Consider the following 24,388-nt stretch of genomic DNA (forward strand, 5'->3'; position numbering starts at 1 on the left):
TAGAGTGGCTCGACATATGACATTTTTCAGCACAGCACTTTTTAAGTTCCTGTTGTGGTCCCAAATGTCTGTGCAAAATTTGAGAGCGGTTAGTTGCTTCCCGGGTTTGCACATTGCGTTCCAAGTTTGTATGGGATTTTATATAGGGAAATCAAATATTTAGCATTTACGTTAATAAAGATCGCTATTTCACTCAATATGAAAAACCAGCCTTATAAAACTATAGTTCAAACCTTGGTCAACAACTTTGTCGAAGACGGTAACTAGCTACGAGTTTTCAATAAAATTGTTATAACTTATGGTTCAATCCAAATTCAGAAATTTATTATTTCTTTCAACACTGTCAGTACAATTAAAACGCAAACCGTTGAACTTATTATATACTGTAAAAAGGCTGCTTGTAGTAATTTCAAGTATTTGATAAAAGCTGTAGCAAAAATAATGAATAACATCATCTTATCACTCTACCCGTTTGAAGGCGTTGATTAGAGCAGCAGTCCGCCATATCGTTGTTAAGTACGACGCAAAGATATAAGACCAAAAACGACTCATTACTCCTATGTTGTTTTCATGCACCTCATGCTTGTTATACTACGATTGCCGTTTTCTTTTGATATATGCAATCAATTTTCCTGACACCCTACATTCACATTTTACAGTCTCACGAGTCACGACTCACTCGGAACTATTTCGCGACCTCAGTCCTCACCATATCGATCTTCAGTCCTCACCCCGGTTTCATTCATATAAATAAACCGTCTCTCACCATTTCGCTCACGTCGAAACAGCAGATTACATATGCAGCGAGAGAGAGAGAATGATCCGAATGAAACAACTCCCCCAAGAAAGGGAAAAAAGCCAAAGCGAAGAGCGAGAGCTTCCAGCTCAACCAAACCAGTGAAGGCTCAGCTGCGATCTGCACTGTGAATGGGATTTAGTTGCGTGTTAGAAATCTTGTCGGTCGGTGATGGTTCCATACGTACGCGAACCACTTATAGCCCTATTTTTTGTCCGTTTATTCGTTTATAGTGTCGCGAAATCGTGATCTTAAAGTTTTTGTTGTTGTGCTGTATCTTGTTCATCCCATCATCCGGATGGCATTAAGTTGTGTGATCACCTCCAGTGTGAAGTATGTTTTGTCCTTTTGGGTGATTTGTCCATGAACCGCGATTCTCGGAATCGACGAATACATGATCTTATACGCGAAGAATCAACTGAATGAGTGCTATGTTGTGTAGTGGCTTAAAATTAACAAATTCTGTTCTAATGTGGTGTTCGTGCTTCGTGTTCTGGAACACAAGAGATTGCTCCACACTCCATTTAAATCGAGCTGTCTGTGTTATTAATGTGCAATAACAGTGCTTGCTGCTTTTTCGCTTTCGCAAGTGAAAACGCTAGTTTCGGCAATAGCGCAAGCCCACCCGCAACCGGTGGCAATTCGCCGCGCTGTTCCGCAAGCATCAAACCAAGCCGCAAAAGTGCAAAACCGTAAAACTAACGTGTCGAAAGCAATAGCGGCCGAATAAGTGCAGCCAATACTGGTGTGTTCATACTAAAACGTCGTTTAGCGGTTAATTGCATGTAGTGCACGTAGATATATGAAGAAAGCGAAAAGACATTATTCTGGCAGGCACTGCCCCTTGGATCGGTGTGAGAAAATGTTGAAATATTCAACACTCTGCTCATGAATATTGCGATCGACAACCTTGGAAGCACTCAGCATTGAAAATGTATCTTAATCATGGATCAAAAACCCGTGTGAGGATCGATGCTGCCCCTCACCGGGTTAGATGATTGAGCGGCGGCTTTTTCCTCTGGAGCGTGGCCGCCATAAGAAAGGAAAGCAATCTGGCAGATCTAATTAATTTAGCCTTTTTCTCGCGAGCAAGCAAGCAAACTACCGTCTAATAGTTCGTGTGAGCCAGTCTCCCGAGACTGGATTGCCTGCCGCTGGGAAAGTTTTCGGAGGAAATTGTGTCTTGATGCAAACGATCGTTACTGGTGACAAGACACGGTTAAAGCCGAAGAAATACGTGGGAATATGCCTGGTGCATTGTATTCACGGGGTCGTTTGTTTTTTCTTTTCTTTTGTAAGATGATGTTTCCGTCACTTTCCAAATCTCACCTGAGCTCGAATTGTTGCTGGTAGGCAAGACATTCTTCGAGAGTGGAAAAAGAGGTTTCTATTGTCGTGAACCCACACGTGGAGCGGGTTATTGCAGCAAATTAACCGTTTTCCACGCGTTTGAGGCTGCATTTTTACGTTCGTATTTAAACTAGCGGATTCAACTCTGCTTCACCAACCTTGTTTTCACACCTATATTTCCACTAAAATGCTAGTGAGATTTTTTTAGTTATTTAGCACATGAGCTAGTCTTACGAATAGAAAACTACACTTTCGACTTGGTAGCAAGACTACTTGGCCTGCTATCTTTTATGATAGTAATCACTTTTTTCACGGTTATCTTGTAATGCGTGAAATGCGGGATATTTAACAATTGGGAATCAGGTTAGTTTCTCTTCTAATGAAAGCCACATTAGTTCCGTTTTCATTGAAATTGATCACGTATATCGTGCAGTAGTTTCTGGAATTGCAAATAAAATTTCTTTCTCTTCTTAATTTGTTCGGCGACGGTTCCTGTTGCAATAATGTTGCTTTACAAGCTACATATACAGGCAGCCTGCAATACCAGATATTTTTAGCAAACTTCAATATATTGCATATGAATACTTAAAAATGTCTCCTATCTTTCCGCTTCCGGTTGCCGTATGAAACTTTGGTTGCTTCTGACTATTTCGGTAACTTGGCATGCGAGTGATTCGGATTTTTGTGACACGCGAGCTCAATTTTGATGCGTTGATCCTCTAGATTGGACGCTATTTTGATAATTGAAGAACAAATGTCAAAATCAAAACAAAGGCATCATTCTTTCGCACACTTCCAAAATGATGAGTGTTCAGATTTTTAAATGCAGAAATTCTTCAGGTTTAAGTCTATTAAATATTGATTTTATATAAATCGCTGTTCCAGAAATTTATAAGAACTTCGAGGATCCAAGCATTCAAGAAATTGGTTTCATAGGAAGCTGGTTGATCGCTAATTGAACATAGATATACAAAAAATACAGGAATTTGTGAATTAATGTATCCCGAAGGCTCCGGTTTCAGTACTATCTAGTCTTCGACACTATGCTAACCAGATAACTATACAAAGTGTTTGGTTCTCGATTAACCCGATTAACCAATAGTTGCACTGAAATTCTAGCTAAACCGTCTTTGGGCATCGACTGCTCGTTAGGGTAGCCAATTACGCGATTTTCTGAACTTTGAGAACTTTTGGAGGGATGATAGAGAATCATGTTTGGCGAAAAATCTTTCCACACATTTTGCTGTAATTGCTTGATTTACCTATAACTTCATACTTTTTTCTTTTTACTATGTTAGTTAATTATTCCTCATTCCCTACTTTTATTGGAAAGCAGAACTCATTTTCAATCAAATTATGTCTTCTTTTAGTTAAGAATGTTTAGTTATAAAGTATTTAGTTCAAATTAGTTATGGAGATGCGCTTCTCTCATCAAAAAACCGACACAAACTTAGTGACAAGACTAAGCTAACACCGGATTGACGCTAGCTTCAAAACAACACTATTTGTGTTTCGGAGCAAACCCCTAGTCTTTCGTGATGTCCTGCAAAAAAGGAGTTCTGATTACGCAGATAAGAATTATTGGAACTGAAACTTGTTTTGGTTTAACTAGAAACATAGCATAGTGAATATTTCATTGGTTTTCTAAGTCAAACCAAATTTCGGTTCCATAATTCTCATTAGTTTAATCGAAGCTTCTTTGAGGGACATAACGCAGCGGTTCGCTCAGAAACACAAATAGTGTTTTCGATTGGGAGCTAGCGGCAATTTGACGCTAGTTTAGTCCTGACACTAAGTTAGTGTCGGATTCTGATAAAAGGGACCCAAAACGCACAGGGCCGGCGGATAACGTGGGTACTATAGGTAGTATTCTCGCGTGTTTTTTGAAAAGGGCCAATAAGCATACTGTCAAAATTCACTTTGAGAGGAAATTTTCGACAAACCATTAATCGCCGATTATAAATCACAACAGCAGACTAAAGAGAAAACTTTTCTCTTTCATAAAATGTTAACATTCATTCTCGGTGAGCTACGGTTTGTCCGGAATTTTCTCCCAAAGTGAATTTTGACAGCATGCTGTACGTCATGATTGATCAGAACAAGTGAAATTGCACAAAAAATTAAAGCCTGGGAGTAGCCATCCATCATCAATGTGAACGTTTCGAGAGTTCTATACTTTGGAAAAATAATAACGGCGCCAGTCTTGTCATTGCCGTCCTCGGGAAAGGAAAGAAAATTTAGCGTAACAATTGTTGTCATGGAAACCATGCATACCTTTGCATCTCCATATTTACTATGGTAAGCAATTTTTTGTTAATGGGATAAGGAGAAGAAATACATAAATCTGAATTAACATTGATATGTGATACGGTTTTTGCGCCTCTAAAAAGTGATATTATGTGTTCATTTCTCTAGGTAGCCGGCTTCCGTGAGTTTATGATAGATTTATAGTTGGTAGAATTAATTTGGAAATTCTCAGTTTGTAATAGATACAACTTCAACAGTCGATAGTCGATTGACAGGAGTGTTACTTGTATTTAGCCCTAATTCGTACTGTTGGCTTTCAACAACATACCGAATTTCTTGATGAAAGGCTTCAATAAGAGGTATATATCGCACCAACCCCAAAAATGAGTACAAAGGTAAAATGAAATCATGTATTTAAGAGTTATTTGACTCAAACGGCATGTGAACGATTTTATTGTTTCTTGTTTCTTTATTCCAGCGAATCAACACTTTTAATGAAATAGATATGCTAATACCAATGTAATTGAAAATTTCGTGGTACAATTATTACTCAACGTGCATAAAAATTTTGGTATATTATAAGAAATGAAATGTCCACGAACGATTGAATCAGAGTCGGAAAATGTTTTTTTCATTTGCCAAAATCAGGCGAAACTGACGAAAGAACGAAGCTTCCCTCCATGCCACTAGCACTTTGCGAAATCGAAAATGGGACAAGGGCCTAGGACACTCGTTTTCGCTTTGAGATTCAGAGTGATATTGGTAGCTTCGATATTAAACTTACTTCTGGGGAAACGAAAATACACTAGCAATGATATTTATTTGTCGCTGCTCGATTCTGTAGATTTGCGAGCTGGTGATGGTATTGTAGGACGGAAGCCTGATAGATGTGCATATTTCTCGTTTTAACTATGGTTTAGTTGTATTTTTGATGTACATTGCTTTAATTTCATTTTATGAACGAGAATAAAAAATTACTGAGCATACATCAAAACGAAATTGAAACTTCGGATTGTCATAGGAAAATGAAAGTCGCTACTTCTGCTACTCGTTTTCGTAGAACCGAGAGAGGATGGGACATTGCCTTTATTGTTTTATTTTTTGAGCATTTAGCGACGAAGGAGGCAGGGAAGAGACGAAGATGAATTCCTTGAATTTTGTCGTTCATTGAATAGGTATGAGAATTTTAGGCTCGGATCACTATGCGTGTTGATCGTTATTCTATCTGGAGTGCTTTTTAAGCGGTATAAAGTTAGCACTACCTAAGTACCTGACACAATCGACTTTGTATATCCATTAAAATATTTGCAATATTGGAGACAATCACAAGAATTTATTTATCAATTCTGCTCAACAATTTTCTAAGGCATGAAATGCATAAAATGATCCCTACATGTGTCACCTCATACAACAACAATGCAGCTATAATGGTATTAGGCACATGGTGAATTATTGTTAACATAGCAACTAGTTATTTAGTGTACATTAGACCAGGCCACTCAGATAAGACCATCCGTATTCCCCACGCACATTAAATTCCCTATGGATTGGCCAAATTAACACCTAAAAAACTAAAGAAAGAAATTGGTTTATTCAGTTTAAAGAAATGTCAGCTCGATTGGCGTTAACCGGTGGATACGTGTTTCCTTACAATGCCATTTTGAAAATTAAAAAAAAAATTAACATTTTCAAAGATAGCACTATTGACGAATCCCTATATAAAAATAAGTGATAAGGGACCCGGACGAAGATAGCTGACCCCCGTACGTTTTATGATAAACTGCATTGATTTTTATCTGTTCAACGACACATACCAAGGATAGCTAACCTCGTTTGTAAACTGATCTCCAAACAACAATTGAAACTGAAATTCGGAATCGAGATACATCTTTTTAGAATCAAAAAGGAACCCGATAATCGGATTTTACATGTCCTGCTATGTGACTCTTTTGATTTAAAACTCAGGCTGAATAAACCAAGAAAAGGCGAGCAACTCAAATTTAACATTAAATGTAAATTTATGTGAATTTGGACGCTCATTTTATGTGCATCTTACATCACATACAAGTTACAAGATTTTTGTATCGGTGAGCTTCAGTACGAACAGTTTTTTTTCGGTTTGGGAATAAATTCGAGATCAGCGTACTACGTTGCTATAATCTTGGTTGAATTTTAGCAATCTTTCTATTAAGGTTTCGAAATACCATAAACTTAACGTTTTTTATAAGCTTCATTCATATCTAAAAATCTTGTAAACAGAACCCGTTGGGCAAGTTCAGATGAATAGCTAGATTTCGCATTGAATTGGGTGACTGTTACCCTTTGCGGCGGATTGCTCCGCTACGACATTTACGCTTGTTGAGGTTTACTATACGAGGATAACGGATCGTTAACGATCGGCTAAAGAAGACGATTCCTTGTACGTTTTGAAACTTATTAATAAAGACACGCTGGATCTAAAAAAATGTATACACTATACAATCGCTCTACCACATATTCTTTGCTTGTAATGCGATAAATCAACTTTACGATTCTTTGGCACATACATTCAAGCTAAACTCACTAACGCCTAAAAATATCTTCGGAATAGTTACAGATAATTAATAACCATGAAAGTATAAGATTAGGCGTGCGTCATCTCAGCAAATATGCCTAGAAAATAGTAAGTTATAATTTTAAGGGGTAATGATTACTGAAATCATATTAAGTACCCGAAAAAACGGGATTAACATGTTCATTAATTGCACAGCTGCTAACACTGACATATACTTTGCCGTTTAATAGATGATTGCAGTGTTATCTTTGTCAAAAAAATTCTTTACTTAGAAAATACCTGAGGGAAGTTTTGAAAAAGTTGTTTGTATTTGATTTCACTTCCCCAAAATTTGCCAAACTTGTTGGAATGATATTTAAAACAATTGGCTGAAAATAAGTTTATAAGGAGTCATCCACACAAACCGTTATTTAGAAAACAGTCTTTTTAATCACAATACATGTACAAAAGTGCTTGTTATGCCCATACACCTTTCTGAAGTTGCTATTAACCCAGTCCTAGTGGCCTGGATCGTATGAATGTTTATACAGTGCTGATATTTCTATCGTAATGTCAGTACGAGATCATCACACTTCCGTTGAAATTCGAACCATACCAACTAATCTAAGAGCATGTTCGGTATATATTGTTAATAACTAAGTAAACTGAAACTACCTGGAGGCTCCCATCAGACTGGACCGAAACAATACTACCCACGTTGGCACTGGAGAAACTCATCTCAATGTATCAACGTACCAACGGCATTGAAGCCCATTGTTTGCATGAAAGTGGAGAAATTGGTCATGGTGGCTTATTGTCTCAAACTCAGCGGTTTATCCATCTTAACAAATGACTTTATATTTTCCCTTCGTTCAAGCGGTACAAAGTACAAACAACGACGTAACCACGCGATCGAGCGGAACTGGTGGGGTTTGTGGTTTTTTTTGTACCCTTGCGAGTTCTTTCCCGTCGGCATCTAACGACGGTGGTGGCGGCTAGTGGCGGAAATAATCGGAAACGCTTGTGGTCATTTCCTCTGGACTGAACCGGCTAAACCGTACCTTTCTTGTTATTTCAGTTGTGTACGCAAACTGAATTTTATGGGTTAACTTCCACGATTCCGTTGTCGTTGATATATTCTCACACACTTTGCGCCGAGGGTGGGAAACTTTCTCCATTGAGGCATGCTGGTAACTATATGCGACAAGTCAGCCGCGTGTGGTTTCGTAATTTTTTGTTTCGAATTAATGAAATGATCATTCGCGTGAAGGATTATGGAAATATTTTATAAAGGTTTATAATTTTCAGGTAATACTTTTGACTTAGAAAACCTTGGGAATCCGATTTCCCTAGTATTTAATTTAGGCTACCAAAATATTTAATTTAGGCTATATCAAAATATGTGTGTTCTATTCACGTGTCAGGCTGTCAGAAGTTTTCAATGTTTATGTACTCCGATCTGGACAATATTTCAAAACGTGGTACAATATATGCACCACTGCGTAGCTTACGTAGTTGGGGTAGCATATGTTCACTATATCAATACAAAAACGCCACAGCACCTGTAAATAATACAAACATTGATTGGCTGCTCGTTTAGCTAGCCCCTTTTAGCAGTTTGGCAGTTTGTCGCTCTATGATTGATTGATTGATGTATTATCACAATGAGCACCCACGAAAACTAAGTGGCAGTTTGCCGAATATGGTTTTCGAAGTCTGTCTGTCTTTCATTTAAATATAAGTCATAGTTTTATAGGATTATTTGATCACTAAACTTAAACTTAAACACAACACACAAAAGATTAGTGAAAAATGTAAAAAATTCTCTATAATTTAAATAAGCATTGTTAAATGCAAAATAAAGCATAAAAAGAAACTTCTTTCGAAATTTATTCACGCTACATAAAACTACTGATACCTAAATTGCAAAGCAAATACAAACTAAGAGTTGTTACGAAGTGTGTTCTCTTTGCTTTTTAGAATGCAATAGCACAGCTATACGAAATACTCAAACCTATTTGAATTCAATTCAAATGTCAGTCTTGCCAACCGCACACAGTCGAGACCAATTTGAATCGATTATCATTAATTAGAAAGATTTTCTGCATCTGTTTTTTCGTATTTCATTTCCATACATCCAAGCCCACCGAGAAGCTTTGAAATGCGCGAGAGGAACTGTGAACCACGACTTGCTTCACAGTAGGCTATTAACTGCCTCCGACTGTATAGTCTTCTCATTCGTAACTCTGCGACCGTGACGTGGCGGGCGGATGCAATGTGAGGTGTTCAAATACTTCAACTCGTCCGTATAGAGAGTAAAGTGGAGGGGAAAGCGATGGTAGTCGGTGCACAGAACCCACACCGTCTGGGGTTTTGGGAACCGCTAGGACAGACCCGCGGTGCCGGATATTTGGGTTCATAACTGACCAATGTACGCCAGCCAGCGCGAGTCACTCAATGAGTTAAAGAAAACACCCGATAATTGACCCATTTCTCGAATTTTATTTTCATCTATCGCTTAGCTTTTTCCTGCCCCGACAGTTCGTGCTGCCTTCTCCTTATCTATAGTTATTTCTTCACGTCACAATTTTCATTTCCTTTTTGGGCATCAACTGCGGCGGCCAGTGAGTGTTCTAATATCGTGAGTAGATCTAAAGCTCAAATTGCTCTAAATAGTTCGATACACTGACCGTTTCAATTCGGTTGTCTGACTGGTTCGAATTCTGAACACAACTTCAATATACAGACAAATAATTATTTGATAACCATGAACTGTTTATTAAGACTACTAATACTATTATGCTTTATTTATGCTCTAAATGTCATTCAGATGACTAGCATACTGCTTACGATCGCAAATCCCATAGAAAATGGGACAAATAGGCGATCATGGACAGCATATCTCCTTCGTGTATTAACATTCAAAACAAAACTTTGATTTTGTTTCGTGGATCTCGGAGATAAAATTATATTTGTGTATTGTGGTGCGATAAAAATGTACTTATTACACAAAAATGAGTGTGTGGAATTCATGAATAACTTAGTGTTTGTAATTTAAATAAAGACAAAACAATGCAGTTCTAAATAACGAGAGTATTGCTTAGATCGCATTACCTCCCATGGCATATTCCAAGCTATTTCCTTCGTTACTGACACAATTGCTTTCTCTTTAGTTGAAATGCAGAGGTAGTCTTGGACTCTAGACAGAGCAATTCCTCCATAGAACATCCTTGGTAATAAATTGCTCTTCAAATTTGAACTCCCTTGCACCCAATAGGTGTGCTAGCGATCCTATAATTGCGCGTGTCGTAAGAACTTGATTGGCCGTACAACTAAATAAATCAAATATAATAATAGCGTAACTATTGTATCATGCTGTAGTCAATGAAACGATTTTTGAGAGAAAAGAATTTTAATATCGTCCACAACAATTGGGTCATCTACCCTAGTATCTACCTGGTGCGGCAGACTCTTCACTGAAACACTGTGTGTACGGCAGTTTTCAACAACAGATACTCCCCGCCGGAAATGTTCTCTCATCGCACCATGCTGGGATGGCGTTGACGCGCGAATGGAGCTTCAGCACTAATTTACCGATTCTGTTTTCTACTGTAGGAGTCGTAGGCATTTATTGTTTGGCGACGAAACGATCATGCTCTATGTTGTTTGTTAATATATGATGGCTTCAACAGTTTTTTGTTGGCAGTGGTTGCGTGATTTCCGGTCATAATTTTCTAGTCCAAGCTCACATAGAATCGGTTATTGATGGCGGATCACTCGAGTGATTTGGAAATGGTTTGGAATCATTTTTAATTCGGGGTGGATGTATTATTATTTGATTATTGTTGTGAACCTATTTTAACTCTCTTTAACCACGGATGTTGGATGCAAAATTATTGTTTTGATTGCGGTAGTGTACATGAAACAAACAAGCGATAACACAACCGCACAACCGTATATCCGATTCACGTATTGTAATTTAATTGTGAATCAATCATAAATGGGTTTTCCAGCTAGAATAAAAGTAGATCAGCTCTTGGTTGTATGGCAAAAATAAAAAAAAATGATCGTAATTAGCGATTACAGAACTTTTTAAGTTCCTTTTGTGGACCTATTGACTGAGCAAATCGTTCGAGTTTTTCTACTTTGCGCATCGCTTTCAAGTTTGTATAGAAATTAGTATGGAACAAGCTATTTATTTTACTCTGCTAGTACATATCGTAAAACTCGTCCCATGCCCCATCGATTCCCACTTCGGAATAAAGTGTAGACTCTTTAGTAGCTACCTTGCACTTTGTACCAAGTAGGGTAATGTGCCTACTAAAGCAGTAGAGTCTATTGTGACCCTATTTCGCCATTTGAACCAAGCATGTGGGATAATGACTATATCTATTTGGCTACATGGGGCAGATGTGCAAAAATAAGCTTAAGTAATATTCTTTAGTTATTGTGCACATATCTGTTCAGAACTGTTCTCTAAATCCATCTTTTAATTAAAATAAAATCACCTTGAAATATCTGCCAATTCGTCTCATTTATATAGTGAACCAAAATAGGACACAACGGCGTTTAGCAAAACTATATGCTATGAGCCGACAATGCATTCTAAAAGCATTGTCTAACATTGTCTAATTCTTCTAAACGCTGAAATAAGCCTAGTGTTATGATACGTTATTCAGAATTATTCAGAAATACGATGGTACACATTACCGCCATGTTTTTCCCTGATTCACTACCACAATCTAAACAAACTTTTTGCATCCAGCACACAGGAAAGAATCAACAGTGCGGTCAAACTAAAACATAAACTTGAAAATATAATGTAACGCAATTTCAGGTATTATTCCTGAATCATTTCAAGTTATTCAACCGATTTCTGATTACAGAGATTTTTTTTCATCTGGACGGCTTGCGACAATGTAATCCTTGATGTGAAACTAGTCATTGCCAATTGTTAGCCTTTGAATGATTATTTTCTACGAGTGTAATATGGGAGCGCTCTTCTTCTAACAACTGATGAGATTGTTTCAAGTGTGTGATGTTTACGGTCGTTTTGATCGGCTAAAAAAAGTAGGGTGATTCATTTTACAATTGATGCGTTGGTGTCCATGATCCGGATACCTAGTTAGAATCGACGCAAATGCGTTTTAACCAGATTGTTTTTCGATGAGATGAAATTTGGCACGCCCAGGACCCGATAATTGGATCGCTGAAGTGAGAATAGAATATTTATATTCATCTATGGTGAAAATAGAGACGTTTCTGCTAAATAAGCAATATATAGATGTTTAAGACACAGCACACTGATACTTTATTGTGGGATATGTTATAAATAATATATCTTCATTAAAAAGTTGTCCAAAAAACAGTGCGGCTCTCTCCCTAATAGTGCCAAAACTGGCTCATTATCCAACTTTATCTTATCAGAGTTTATAGTCAGTCCAATTCTCGCAGCCGCCCTTTTGAAAGGCACAGATTCCTCTTACACTGCTCTGTGATCAACGTCACTGATGTCGATGTAGTCCGCGAATTCAAGAGGCTTGTGAGATTTGATAATAATGGTTCTTTGCTTTTGCAAATTAGATGTTGCTTAATTAGGGATAAATTAAGATGCCAGAACCATTGGATGCGTAATTCAGTTTAACTTTGCTGACCTTCACAAAAACGACGTCGAAAGTCTGCTGTGGAACCACTGTGCGCCTTTTATATCCGAACATTGACATCAAAACAAGTTAGTGTATTCATGAATGTTTGTACTTTGATGGCGTAGATTTCAGAAAATCTGGCAACATGTCTGGCTGTTCAGCTGGAAGATTCCTGATAAATTTGGAATATTGGCAATTTTGGTTTTTTTTTGGAAAGAGTGCGTCAAACTTACCGTGCCGTGACCGATAAGAATGATTGCACCAACAATATAATCTAAAAAACTACGCGGTCAATGTAGCCATTTTTATCTTCTGATTAAGGATAGGCGATCCACGTACCCCAATCTAAGACGTAGTTTGAATGATGCCTTGATGGACCCCCCCCCCACTTTATATTTAATATGAGTTGGTCGGTGTTAAGTCAGACCGGACCAAGTCGCAAAACATAAAAAAATGAGTTAATGATAGCACTGGATAAAGAATTTCTTCATCTACATTCCACTTTTATCTCATTTGAAATATGAAACAATAAACAAGAATTATGGCAAAAATTCTTTTCCAATTATAATGTAAAGGATGCTGCGATTCAAACTTTAAACGCGTTTTTCTGGAAATCAATGCACTGTCACTTAGTCCGGTCTGACCTAACACCGACCAGTTCTTATATTTTACTTATGAAATGTATATTTTTATCACGGAAAGATGGAACCATCCAGCTACCCGAGCAAACGAAAAGCCCATAATACACCCATGCTCATGAGGTTTGACATGGGTGTTTGAAATGGGTTCTACCCATGAAAACACCATCACCATGGTACGGTAGATCCCATATAAAATATTATATGTTGGAGTATTTATGGGTTATAGATACCATTTTATGGTGTCTTGGTGGTTGTGAATTTTGGCACGGACCATGTCTAAGGTCTTTTTAAGGGGCTATGTGGTGTTTGAACTCATAAGTAATTGCTCGGGCAAACGATATATGGCAAAATAAAAGCCATTAATTAACGATTCCACGAATGAATCGACGAAACTGCTTGTTTCAACGAAGGATTGTTGCTTTACCAACTGTCATTAAGTTCACAACACGTTTCCTTTACCTTAATGTAGAAATATAATAAATAATCATGAAAATGTGCTATAATTATTATAAAATTACAAATATTGCCAATATAATTAATCGGGTCAATCGATGAAATTCGATGAAATACATGTTTAATGACAAAAATCTATACTATCACTTAACAAAATGAATGCAATGAATGAAGCGAAGGAAAAGAAGAAAATTAATACAATGAATAAAATTAATGAAAGAAACAAAATTAATAAAATTAATAATAATCATAGAAAGAATAGAATAAACTAAATGAAAAAATGATAAAATTAACAAACTCGACAAAATGTATCTAAAGAATAAAATGAATAAATTTGAAAAAATAAATATAATTATTAAAATATAAAATATATATTAATGAAATGAATGATAATGAAATGAAATATAATAAAATGAATAACGCCAAACCCCGACTTGCAACAGCAGGGTAAGTTGCAACACTCCGACATATTTCTGTTCAAGTGAATTTGGCAACGCTAATAATAATGTTAACAATTTGGCATCATGCCTGTCAGTCATTGTTTGATGTTTCTTTAGCGCGACAGAGTAATCTTCTGTATGTTGACCTAAGTGATAGAATTTCATTGTTTGGAGAAAACATCAGAAAACTGATTTTAAAGTATGCTTCCAACACATATCTACAGTAAAGTTATTCAAAATGAAATGTTTAAAAAAGCCGCCGAAAAAAATTACATATTTTTTGTTGTGAAGTTAAAAGTTTTTTGAAAATGGTAGTACCCCAGTAAGAAAAATATGGACCTGTCCGATTAGGAGTCGCTATCAAGTTTCGGTTGAAGACACCTAAGCACGAAAACGTCACTGAAAGCCAGCCATTACTTTTGAACGTCTTTTTTGGATTTGTGACCACTATGCGCCGTTGGGAATACCGGGGAAAACGTATCTTCAAGTGTCATTCGTAACAGATTCCATTTGTCCGTATTTCGACCTTATTCGTTAATTGAATTTTGATCTAGGACGCGCTGCTAGATCGTGTATGCGAACATTCGCCTTATCATCGCCCATATACACTGAAATATTGGTTCTGATGTTATATTCGTCGTTGCTTTGCGTATTGTTCTTCACGATGAAGTATTCTACCAGGTGTAAACATCTAATCGTTATCAATACATAGTTTCTTGCATGGTGTAACTGTATGTAGCTTACTTTCTCGAGATTGGGCTCCATTTTCACTTTTACTAGTTGTTCCCCTCCTGAATTGTAGTTCTAAAGTAACTTAATGTCAATCTATATTGTTTTATTTCCAAGGATGGGTGTTTCCTGTGGCTGACTAATTTCACTGCACAGCCTGAACAACGTAACAATGCGCAATAAGTAAAACTACATGCCTGCTTTACTGTAACAATAGCTAAGCATATGCGCGAAATGAAAAGGTAAATGAGTAGGAGATAGTTTGAAATGAAAGTAGTAGAAAGCTCCCATTGCCAATCAGTTTGTCCTAATAACTCTAAATGTGAAGCACCTCTTGTCTGAATCTTCTTGCATATAAAGTAATAACTGATGGTCGAACGAATATGACTTGTCTCTTGCTTTGAATCGTATACACACTGCAGCCTATCTCTGAATATTTTGCTTTTTTGTAAAACTTAAGTAATAAGTGATCGTGTGTTGTATTCACAAGACAGGATAAAACTCCACATTGTTATCTTTATTAAGGCCTAATCACTGTGAAGCTCGGTGAACATAAAAGGCAATCTCGTGGGAATTATATTTTATTGGAGTCCAACCTCTCTCATGATACCTGCGTTTACTTTTTTAGAGGTGCTTCCATTGATCATTGGAGTCCATTTGTGTTTCCAGATTAAAGATGATTGTTTATCGCTTGATCGTTTAACGTTGTTGGAAAGCCAAAAGTTATTTTTTCGAAGTAATTTGCAGCGTAGAATCCGAATCCGTCAGTGATGCGATCATCAGAATGTTGAGTTATTTGAGGTTATGTTTCCAAAAAAGCGGCTATAAAAGTTTCTGAGAACGAATATGAAACCGAAAAAACAAAATTTTCATTTCCAATATGGAGTATTCAAAGTAGCGCATTAAGAGCCGTAGAAGGGACATATTTTGTAACTTCGAATATCCATTACCTTGTGAACGAAAAATAGTAATCGTGAACTTTTGAATTATAGGCTAAGAGTGGTACTAAATAATGTAACTAGAGAGGAATAACGCAAAATTTTTTGCACCCTGTACATGACCTCAAAAATAAGGGAAAAAACGCCGTTTTACGGGCACATAACCTCAAATATCTCTAATTTTTGGCGTCATGGGCCAATCCTACCCCGGATTCCGATCCTACGGAGCAAATTACTTCGGAAATAACACTTAGCTCTCTAACAACTAAACCATGTTGATGTGTGTTCGTGGATTCAACACTGTTTTGAATACGTATATTAGCACGGCTTATTGCGTTCAGTACCATCTTTGCGCATGGGCAAGTTGGGCCAGGGACAGGGACCTCGGGATATTGAGAGCCCCGCACTTGGGATCAGAGTTAAAAATATTCAAATTCATTGAATGAAAATTGATCATACTCAGCCGCATTCATTTTCAATATTCAGTGACGCAGCTGAAAACGTCAAACGAACAAACCGCCCATACATCCATGCAGATTTTCATTCGTCTCCGATTATTACACGAAGCGACCGTGCAGCAACGAATCAAACGCATCAAAGTAGGTTCTGACACAATGTAAACGAGGATGATTGTTGTTTCATATGCTTGACCGCCATTTGAAAACATTTTCCTAGATAATTAGTGAAATGAATATAGTGTACGATATTCAACTGAATGAATAACATGGATATTTGAATGAATATTTTTTGTATTCACTGCTAGTCGCATCAGATTCATTTTCAGCCGTCAAAAAAGAGCTTCGATTATTTGTAACTCTGCTTGGGATGAATTCTTCTGTAGACTATATTTCAAAGAAAAGTCGCACTTATTTTATTTTGAACAACAGCAATGAAACTTTTGGTACACCCTTTATACAAAGTTTGGAAGACACCTTAGCCAATCAACCAGAAAATCTGGTTTGGCAAGCGATCTGTGGATGCGGTAAAATATTAATTGTCCACATGGACTGGTCCAAAAGTGACTGCTCGGGATCTTACGAAGTATTGACAGTTTTTGTCGGATTTGGCATGTTTCGCTCTACCCATTCAGTCTTAGGCTGGCACAGAACCAATAATGTTGTTTTTGCACTATACTCCACCCTATCACAACAATTTTAATCCATTTTGAAGACAAACGTTCATGAAATCCGAAAAAAGAAGTTTAAAATGCCGTTGTGAAAATGTCTACACGTATCAAGCCTAGTCTTATCCTAGACTTGACTGAATGTGTTACTGTAAATGTGCGTGCATTTGAGGATATTTGTAGAATCTTGGACATTTAGTAGCGTCAATATTTTTAAAAATATTCTAGTATCGTGGTGTGTCCTCAAAGTATGATTCACACAAGTAGAACATTCTTGTGCTGTTGAAATAAAATCATTTAATTTTTAAAATTCAGTTTTTCCTTGCTAAATTCAAAGCCTCAGTATATGGACAAATGACAAAAGCATTGAAACGAATTTTACCGATAGTATTGATAAATTCGAGTAATTTTTATCTTTTGTTGTAAATGCAATTTTAAACGAACTTTACGTGACAAATTATTGAACACTTCTAATATTGAATAGTGAAAATGTTTATTGTTGGGACACAGAAAAAAGTTTTTTTTGTGAATCCTAATTGGTTTGTACGGAAGCACCCTACCTAGCTTAAAGTTAGATTTCAAACAATAATGTTGGTGCCGGTTAGATGGTTTTAGTATCTAACCAGTGCCAATTTTGGTGCTAGTCTAGATTTAACATCTGACTGGCACCAAGTTGGTGCTAACAAACACTAAAAACTAACTAATGATAATATTCACATTTCTTTTCCATAGCTCCCGCTCCGCACTGGGAAGCGATTCTACCAACTGAGCCCTAGATATCACAATAGTGAATGCACAATACGTCTTTCGGAATATATAACGAAAAATCAACCTCACCAACAATTCGTACAATGAAGAAATAATATTTTAAAGAACCGTAATTCCTGTTCCGGCAGAAAGGAATGCGAATAAAAGAATTGAATTTCGAAGCAATTCGCGCGCTTGGACTCAAAATAATATCGATTGATTTCAAAGCTTCCCAAATTCGGCCACCTGTCGACTCTGTTTAGTTTCATCATATCAGGAACACTAAGAAGCTATCAAAATCAACACTAAACGAAACAATATAAATGAACATGTGCAAACTACACCAAGTATTCCAAAGTTCATGAACAGCAATGCGCTTCGTTTTTGGTTTAATGGACGCTTAACAGACCATGCTCCAACATTCCTCCTTCTTGATGGAGGCACTTTTAATCCACAAACAACGTCTTACAACTATAAAGAGCAGATTACATCGCGTAGGAAGACTATAGCGTATTTGGTGAGTCCATTACACTCTACGTCACCTGAGATCGAACTCCTACCACCTCATTTAGTGTGTTTGGCGATTTGGACATCAGCAACGACACCTGGTTGTGGAAATCTGAAATACTCTTTGTTCTCAATACATTTTGAATCCCACTTTATTTTTTTTAAATATTTTCGACGCGGTTGACTAATTTGGTACAAATTTGGAGTAGAAATAATTCTGTAATGTTGGGAATCATTTTTTGTTCATCCTACGCTACAGCTGTTTACACCTGTTCAATTATTGAGGCCCCTTAGCGCTCCGCGTTGTCTTAAGTCGCCCCTGATTGCGTTCGCTTCACTAGTATGTTTCCAATATATTTATACCTATATTTTTATTAGCTTGTATCGTTTATTGTTTCCATTGCGTACACTCGATTTTTAGTTTAGCACGGAAGCTTCCTTGTCGAACTATGCTTAATTGCATTTATCGAGAATTTAATTACCATTACGTGTGGTAGGGTCCTAAACAGAACCAGAATGTACGATCGCGATAGTCAATCGCTGAATTTGCCAACAGCTGTGTGTAATATGCGTCAACGAAAGCGCTTGGATATGGATGAATTGCTGCCTCAGGCATTGCAATTATCCACATGGGGGGAAAATATGAAACGACGAAACAAAAATTGAAACAAGAGTAGATTTGTTATTTTGCATTATCGGCGGATCGGGTGGGGTCAGCGTGACGAGCAGCCGGCATTTTAATTAAAACAAATGATGTTAAATGAATGTGCGACTGACTGTTTTAGCAGGAACGGGAGGTACAGCGACCATAGCATAGCGCGCATAATTTTTTACTGCGACTTTTAATACGATTCTCAATCCGGCTTCGTACGGAATATGTATACGTAGCAAGAGGGATTAACAGCGACATCCCCATGTGTGTTGATTTGAAAATTATTCACATGGGTGCGCTTGATATGAAAAGTATTCCGATGAAAATTTTGGGAGAAATTAAGATCTTGTTGACTAGATTGAACTCATATAATATCTATGAAAACAATGACTTTTTTATTGTACGTACGTACTTTGTATGTTTTCCAAGATGATCGTGTCGTTCAAAACGAATCTTCACGTTTTGGCGTCTTAATACTGAACTAGACATGGCCTGTGTTAACTCAAAAGGACCAAATGCCACTTTGAGGTGACCAAACAACATTATCGCATCCAATATAGCGCTAGATTCACTCGAATATCTCGATTTTTGAAAACTAAAGTGAAAAATTATATTGACATGAAAAATGGCTATAAAAATTTATGACACTCAATTTAGCATGGCTTAGTACAGGCAACATTCTGTGCCGAATCTGAGTGTAATATTGAAGATCAAACTATATACAAACAAAGAAAACTTTACATACCATATTTTTAAATTTTAATAAACACACTTTGAAGTTCAAGCACTTATACTGAGGGTGACTCATCTTGCTACATTATCTAGCCGTTGCGTCATCAGTTCGTTCAACCGATAAACAAGGTGTAAATGTAATGTCAGCTGATATGAATACTGCCCTTCGCGGCGGCTTCAACCGGAACAACCTAACCTACATACTACGTGATTGACAAATTGCGTATTTGGACAGCCCCAATTTCTGCTGAATTTGTTATCGGTTTTATTCACTGCAGCGGATTGCGACCGACGTCCAGAACAAGATGTTCTTGTCGAAGCGTCACGCGACTCGTCTGTGGGTGACATCACCATTCGAACTTGCCCTAACAAAATGACGTTCTTGGGAAGTGGGGTAGATTGCACAAAACTGATTGGAATGTTCCGTTAAATATAGATGTCGTTTGCAGCATGGGGATATGGCAATTGGATGTGGGGTTCATGCAGCTGTAGAAACTTTTGGCAGTGCAATTAAAAATGGAGAATGGAATTCGCACATTGGAGTTGTTTCGCGTCCTCACAAGTTGGGGATAATAAGTCGGACAGATATCCCATAAATATAATCAAGTTCGAATGAGATAGCACTGGTTGCGGTGTTTTTACTTCGTTTTAAATTCACTCAGTTCTAATCTACCTATTCAAGGACAAAGAACTTCCGCTTCCTTTCGCTCGACAGAAGGGGTTCTAATTTGGAAGAAGAAACTTGTGAGCTATAATTATCCACTGAACTTCCCATTGTTCATTTTCGTCTGCCTGCCGCGTCGTTGATGCTCTTGATCCATGCCGATTTCATGCGACGAAAACACGTTTTTTTTCATTCAAATGGAAATTATATTTGCCTCTCATACCGATGAAGTGAGTACGTAGGTACCGAACATTTCCATCGTTTATCATCCCAGCCACGATCGCAGTTTAGAAAAAAAGTTGAGTGCAAATTGCTTCGAAGAAATCTCTGTCCGTTGGTGTGTGAAGCTCCACGGAGCGTCCGGGGTGTATATCTCCGGCTGTCAAATGTATTGTTTGTATGATAATATCCATTCATTTCACGTCGGCAGTGTTGTGTTCTGCACCGCTCAGCTCGCAGTTGTGAGTTAAACGGCGACGGGTTGTCGATTGGGAGTACTTCAACGCTCAAGTTTCTTCGCGGTTTCATTTTTTTCCATCGTTCATTTATGTTCAATTTCACGTCAATTTCGGTGGCCCACTTGACCCTAGCAAGCAATAAAAACCTACTTAATTCATTTCAGATTACCTACCATATTTGTGAGCTAGAAAGTTTGGTTGCGGTCTATTTCAAATAGACTTGATTGAAAAGAATTATATAGTTGTCACGCTGTGCCATAAACACTGATAACCCTGACGCTTCAACTGAACTGAAAAACTTACACAAATGCAGCGTATATAGAACAGTCTATCGCTGAATCCAGGCACGCATTCAGTTAAAACGCGCCTACGACGATTGATTTCGGTGATCATTCAATCACATTGAAAATATACCCGGGGAAAAACTAACGATTTTTCACTCACTCACACTCAACTGACTGACGTTGACCGCAAAGCGAGTGTGTTATCAACTATCGGAACCGGAACATGCGCCCTTGATTGAGTTATGAGCCCACCTTACTTTCCATTACTTTTTGTTTGATTGAGAAATAAACTAACGTCAGTCAGTCGGTTGGTTGGATGGATGGGTGACCGCGGTGGGGATCCTAACGAGGTACTTCCTATTGGTGAGAGCGGTCGGTTGTAGTGTTTTTTACCTCATACAAAGCGAACACTCTCGCCGAGCGTCAAAAGTTACTTCCTCGTGTATATTGGAGAGGTTATACCGCTGAGTGGGCCGTGGCAGCGCGTGCTCGACCGGTGCGCTGGTCGCGGAAATCATACAAAACGGTTGGCATTTGTTTTTACTAAAAGGTGTTAAACATCCGAGAACATGGCTTAGTTAGGTATGCAATCCAACGATGGAATTGTTTTTCAGAGCGAATCGGCCGACCTATGTCGATACACTCGTGTTCTACTTTTGATAGAGTTGCCAGTAGTGTTTTGCCACATTCGGTGGTGATCTGAGAACCGTGGTGTGTAAACTGTTTGTTGCTTTTGATTGTAACTTGATCGATTGACAGAGCAGGAAGAATGTTATGTTGTGTAACTATATTAGCAACAGTTTAACGAATGCTATACGTTAGTTTTGATTGGAAAAATATACGTAAATATAGCACAATAATTTATCTGGGATCGTATGTAGTATATTTTTTGGTGGTTTTCCGTAGATTCTAATGCCAATACTACTGTGAGATTCAAATGATTGCAGTCATGATATGCCTAAGTTAAACTCCTCCAGTAGAAGACAAAAATCAGTAAAGTGCTTCCTCATGTGCTGTTACGACTTAAATTAATTATGGAATTTGCGTCTCGCCTTCATTTCATCAGTATTCGACACTAACTTAGCGTTAGGATTAAACTAGCGCCGGATTGATGCTAGCTCGAAAACGGAGAAAAATTTGTGTTCCTGAGCAAACCCCTAGCCAAGCGTGGCGTCCCACATAATAAGAAGTTCTGCCAAGCTAGTGAGAATTAATGACATCAGAACTTGTTTCGGCTTAGCAATCCAATGCAATATGAACTATTCTGCATTTCTTCCCAAAAGGAAACTTTTTGGTGAAACCCAATTTTTCTCGACTAAGGAGAAAATTGGGTAAAATCACTTTCGTGCGTATAGGGCGCAACACCTAGAATACAGCGTTCGGATAATAATCCTCTAATAGGTTCAATGGAGTGACGGTACCGCAAATATCTTCAAGCAATATTACATGTATCAGTTGGAATAAACTTAGTTCATCAAATATCAACAAGTAATTCTAGTATAATCGTAAATCTCCTTTTAATGATTTTTATGAACGTGTCCTTTGGAAAACAGACAGAGAAAGAATGACCGAAACGGTGAGAATGAAGAAACGGTGAAAATTCATCTTTTTATTGGAAACACTCGTCCTCGATAATACAAATTCGGTCGCAAACGCGATCATTCACGTATATCTACACCTAAGATCTCGCACTCATACAAACGTTCCGGCGTTTAAGACAACCGTGATTAAATCAACGTGTTAGCACAAATTTATAAACACGAACTCAAGCGCTAACATACAAATGCCCGTTCTCGCGCGATCATGAATCGTAGTCGCCCTAGAGCTCCCAAATATGAAACATATACACTTGATAAAAAATCTCACCAACACGATAAAAGACTCCAGTCAAGGTGTGCCCAATACCATTATTAACAGAAAAAATGACCATCAATTCAGCATTCGTAAGATATATTATCCAGGCATGTTCTCAGTGAATCCATCGGTAATCAAGACGTCGAGATATTGTCTGTATTCCTACTTTTACTCGAATTCTACTTTAATACTTTAATTCACACGTTTTATTTTAACGTTAGGTAAAGCATTCTGTTTCCTATACTTTTTAATAACACCTTTTGTACATTAGAATTATACAAATTAATTTAAAATGGCAAGGTTAAAGAAAAACTCTTAGACACGTATAAACGCCCTAAATAATCAGTAGACAAACATGAATTAATATTTGAAGTCTGGTAGAAAACCCATCGATGTACTCATACATATTCAAATCGCCAAACATTCGATACCGTCCATGAAATATTTCCTAATTTGCAAAAGAAATACGTGAATACTAAATCTTTCCTATGCGATGTACTAAATAGATGCACCAATCGTTTTTGTTCGTAAAGGTATGCTTGGGGCCTTATTAAAATTGACATAAACCATCCAATCGCAATAGCTTGCGATTCTCTCAATGAAATATTTTGAAATTTACTGGAAAGCTGCTTGGATACCACATCTTTCGAATGTCGAATTGACAGTCTTTTTTCAATTAATAACAGTTTTTGGTCACACTTTGAAGTGAGATGGAGAAGCTTCTTTCTTCATCTTAACTGCACACTCAAAATCATACGTCAGAATGATGACTCATGTAAACATTCAAAAGCACACACGAATATATAAACGGCTACATGGTTATATACACAATTTCTGACACGCGAAGTTATACACACGCTAGCAAACGCGATATAAAAACGCGATCAAATACATTCACTTAGAAACTCTTGTGCCCTCCGCGATTATACAAATATCGCATACATCAAAAGCTCCTGTTATCCCAAATGCGATTATACCAACGCCAGTTTCCACGCGATCTTGAAGCGGTCACGCGCGGACGCCCATACCATTGCACTACGGTTTCAAAGCAGTATTTAGGAAGACAAAACTGTTTGCACTCAAATCGTTAGTTTTTGATTAAAGTGTGTTCGGCAAAGTTTTTTAGTACTTTTTTCTCGATTTTTTCATATTAGTTAAATTAGGGTGGTACTTGTTGTTAAGGTGTTCAAAGTGCTAATTATTTACATATATAAAATTATGCTACACAATGTTCCACAAAGTTATAAAACTATTAAATTAAAGCGACTTTGTTGAATAAACTTTATGGCTATCTCTAATATTTTATGTGTCATGATTTTGTCAGGTAGGGTGGCTGTTCGAAAATCGGTTTTCGCATATTATATTTTTATGATTTGATTTTTCGCGAATGCTTTGTTCAATATATTTGTAGATTATTTTCATGCGCATATTTTTGCTAAAGCCATCAAGTTTCTATCTCTTTTGTTTGGACAGATACAGACGATTTTCAAAGCAAAAATGGATTTTTACAAAACTATATATATTCAAAGATTAAAAATTGCAAGACGTAAAGTTACAAGTTTTTCAGCTGCGTAATTTTTTTTAAACTTCAAATC

General features: G+C 37.4%; 1 protein-coding gene across 1 annotated transcript in view; it reads left to right on the plus strand.

Annotated features, from left to right (window-relative positions):
* The first annotated feature begins 1,161 nt into the window (after positions 1-1,161).
* Positions 1,162-24,388, plus strand: part of LOC131680701 (homeotic protein ocelliless-like) — a 49,118-nt gene continuing 25,891 nt past the window's right edge. The window contains exon 1 of the mRNA XM_058961410.1: positions 1,162-1,541. The gene's annotated coding sequence lies outside the window, so the exon portion shown is untranslated. The remainder of the gene's footprint in view (positions 1,542-24,388) is intronic.

This window comes from Topomyia yanbarensis, chromosome 2 (assembly GCF_030247195.1).
Source record: "Topomyia yanbarensis strain Yona2022 chromosome 2, ASM3024719v1, whole genome shotgun sequence".
NCBI classification, from domain to species: domain Eukaryota; kingdom Metazoa; phylum Arthropoda; class Insecta; order Diptera; family Culicidae; genus Topomyia; species Topomyia yanbarensis.